This window comes from Triticum dicoccoides, chromosome 1A (assembly GCF_002162155.2).
Source record: "Triticum dicoccoides isolate Atlit2015 ecotype Zavitan chromosome 1A, WEW_v2.0, whole genome shotgun sequence".
Classification (NCBI taxonomy): domain Eukaryota; kingdom Viridiplantae; phylum Streptophyta; class Magnoliopsida; order Poales; family Poaceae; genus Triticum; species Triticum dicoccoides.
The window spans coordinates 372,778,620-372,782,266 of record NC_041380.1 but is presented as its reverse complement, the minus strand read 5'-3'; the positions used below and the strand labels follow the sequence as shown (position 1 = coordinate 372,782,266).

Sequence of the window (3,647 nt, the reverse complement as noted above, 5' to 3'; positions counted from 1 at the left end):
AACCACCGCGGCTCGGGCGGGCAAGGAGACGAAGAATCTTCAGGACATGATCACGACGGTGATGCTGTACACAGTCATCATGTAGAAGATGCAGGACATGATGATGAGGAAGATCAAGACGAAGGGCATGATCATGAAGATGAAGATGCCGGAGCAGACGAAGATGGACCATCGATGGGCTGGGTGCAGGACCCTCATATTCAAGAGCTGCTTCTCAAGCAAACGGATAACGCAAGAGCTGCCGCCCGAGAGAAAGCCAACTTGGATCAACTGGAGATAGACGCGGTTTCTCCATTGTATGAAGGATGCAGGCCGAGGATACCCGCCTGAAAGTAACGCTCATGGCTTTGGAGATGAACGTAAAATACAAAATGACCTACGCATGCTTCGACGAGAACATGTCATTCTGGCACGAACGTCTTCCCAAGGGGAACAAGTGCCCGACCAGTTTCGAGGAGGCGAAGAAAATCGTGTGTCCTCTGGATTTACCACACGTGAAATACCATGTGTGCATGAACAATTGCATTATTTATCGAGACGAGCACGCGGAGTCTACCATATGTCCAGTGTGCGGCGTCACTCGATACAAGAAGAGGAAGAAAGCTCCTAGAAAAGTGGTGTGGTACTTTTCGATCACTCCTCGTCTGCAGCGGTATTTCGCGGACCATAAGCTAGCAAAGCTCCTACGTTGGCACGAGGATAGGGAGGAGAAAAAGCGAGAAGATGACGGAAATGATCCGGAGGTAAATAAAAAAGACAAAATGTTGAGTCACCCTAAGGATGCGAGCCAGTGGCAAGCGTTGAACTTTGAACACCCAGAATTTGGGGACGACCCAAGGAACATCGTGCTGGGCGCGAGCACCGATGGAGTCAATCTGTTTGGCAGCCAGAGAAGCACACATAACGCCTGGCATGTGTTTGTGTGGATGTACAACCTACCCCCTGGTTGTGCATGAAGAGGAAGTGCATTCACATGAGTATGCTAACTGAAGGGCCGAAACAACCAGGGAACGACATCAATCTATATCTGGGGCTGCTGAAAGAGGAGATAGACACGCTATGGAAAACGCCAGCCAATACGTGGGACGCTGCAGAATATTTCCCTATGAGAGCCGCACTGCTCACGACGGTGCACGACTATCTCAGTTATGGATATCTCGCGGGGCAGGTGGTCCACGGATTTTCTGGATGCGTCAGGTGCATGGATGACACAACGTATCGCCAGCTAGATAGAGATCCCGGGGCTTTGAAAACCGTGTTCATGGAACATCGAAGCTGGCTTCGCGACGACGACCCGTGGAGAAAACACAAGGATCGTTCGATGGTGAAACCGAACCCCGAACACGCCCGCGTACGAGGAGCGGCAAGGAAATAGATGAGCTGTTGAAAAATTGGAAAGATTGCCCACTGCCGGGAGAGAAGCAAAAGGCGCCAGAGCCGGAAAAGAAGCGAAAGGCGCCAGAGCCGCTGCTGAAGGTATGGAAAACAAGGTCTGTTTTCTGGGACTTGCCGTACTAGAAGATCCACCGTGTGCCTCACAGCCTTGATGTCATGCATATCACGAAGAACGTGTGCGAGAGTCTGCTTGGTACCCTGCTCAACATGCCAAAGAGGACCAAAGATGGGCCGAAAGCAAGGGCAGACTTGAAATCAATGGGCATCAGGGAGGAGCTTCACGCTAATGATGATGATGATGAGGCGAAGCAGGACACGGAAAGTCATCGCAAAGGCAAAAAGGACAAGAAGACCGGAAATGACTATCCCCCCGCGTACTTCACTCTAAGTCAGGAGGAGATTGAGCAGTTTTTCACCTGCCTCGTAGGAGTAAAACTTCCTTACAGTTACGCGGGAAAGATAAGCAGATACCTAGACCCAGCGAAGCAGAAGTTCAGCGGGATGAAGTCTCATGACTGTCACGTGCTGATGACGTAGATACTTCCAGTTGCAATCCATGGGATCATGGACGCGCACGTCCGTGAAACGCTATTTGGCATATGCAACTTTTTTGACATCATCTCTTGGAAGTCGGTTGGCGTGAGGTAACTTAGAAGGCTACAGGAAGAGATCGTGGTGATACTATGCGAGCTTGAGATGTACTTCCCGCCCGCATTCTTTGACGTTATGGTGCATCTGCTGGTCCATATCGTGGAGGATATCATCCAACTCGGGCCGACGTTCCTGCACACATGATGTCGTTCGAAAGGATGAATGGTATCATCAAAGGATACGTTCACAATATGTCACGTCCAGAGGGAAGCATAGCCAGGGGCTTTCTGACCGAAGAGTGCATCTCCTACTGCATGAATTATCTTGGCATCGAGAACCCCGTTGGTCTGCCCGTCAACAGGCACCTCGGCAGGCTCGCTGGATGGGGTCACCGCGAGGGTCGCCGCGAAATGCATGTCGACTTGGAGGGTCGACTCGCCGACTTTGAAAGAGCAAACCTAATCACGCTACAACACATAGACGTGGTCGATACTTGGGTGGTAGAGCACAAAACCTTTATTGAGAAGACGTACAATGACCGAGGCCAACAAAGGACGGACGAAGATATAATCAAAGAGAACAACTCATGTTTCACGCGTTGGTTCAAGAAGAAGCTTCTGTCGTACCCTTTACATGAGGATTCTTCCGCGGAAGAAAAACTCATATTCGCCTTGTCACAGGGCGCCGAGCACAACCTGATGACCTATGAGGCGTACGATATCAACGGCTACACATTCTACACCGAGGACAAGGACATGAAGAGCGATGGTTATCAGAACTTCGGGGTAACGATGGAATCCTACACCGGTAATGACAATGACAGATACTACGGAAGGATCGAGGAGATCTGGGAGCTGAGCTACGCTGGAGAGAAGGTCCCGATGTTCCGTGTCAGATGGGCCAAGAGCATCATAAAAGAAGACCGGTATTTCACCACCATGGTTATACCCGAAACCAAATCCAAGACCTCGGGCGCAAACATCACCATGAAAAATGAGCCATGGGTACTGGCTTCCCAAGTGGACCAATGCTTCTTCATTATCGACCCGTCAAAGCCCAGTCGTATTGTCACGAGGAGAGGCAAAAGGAAGATCATCAGAATGGATGGAGTCGCCAATGAGCAAGACTTCGACAAGTACGACGACCCGAAGATGGAACATGACGACGATGATGAAGTGCCATACACCACAAGAAGAAGTAGGACCACCTTACCTAAAGGACATCCGTTCAATAGAAGAACTCCATTTGCGAAAAAGAAGGGAAAGAAGATTGTGAAAAGATAGCTAACTAAGATCGATTGTATTTAAATAGTAGTCTTCATTTCTCGATTGTATTTCATGGACACTTTTTGAACTCATGAATATTTTTAAATTTCATGGGCACTTTTTGAATTCATGAATATTTTTTCAAATTTGATGATATTTTTTCATATTCGATATGAAAAAATATTGAATATTCATGAGGACACTCGATCTCGATCCCCCTCCATCTCGATCGCTATCCCCCTCGCTAGATCCCCCTCGCCGCCGAGCACCCCCCGCACCCTTCCCTGCTCCACCGCCGCCGACGACCCACCGCTTCCTTCCCCCTTCACCGCCGCCGACGACCCACCGCACCCTTCCCCGCTCCACCGCCGCCGACGACCCACCGCACCCTCCCCC

General features: G+C 50.0%; 1 pseudogene; it reads left to right on the top strand.

Annotated features, from left to right (window-relative positions):
• Positions 1-341: 341 nt before the first annotated feature.
• Positions 342-3,647, top strand: part of LOC119291086 — a 21,550-nt pseudogene continuing 18,244 nt past the window's right edge.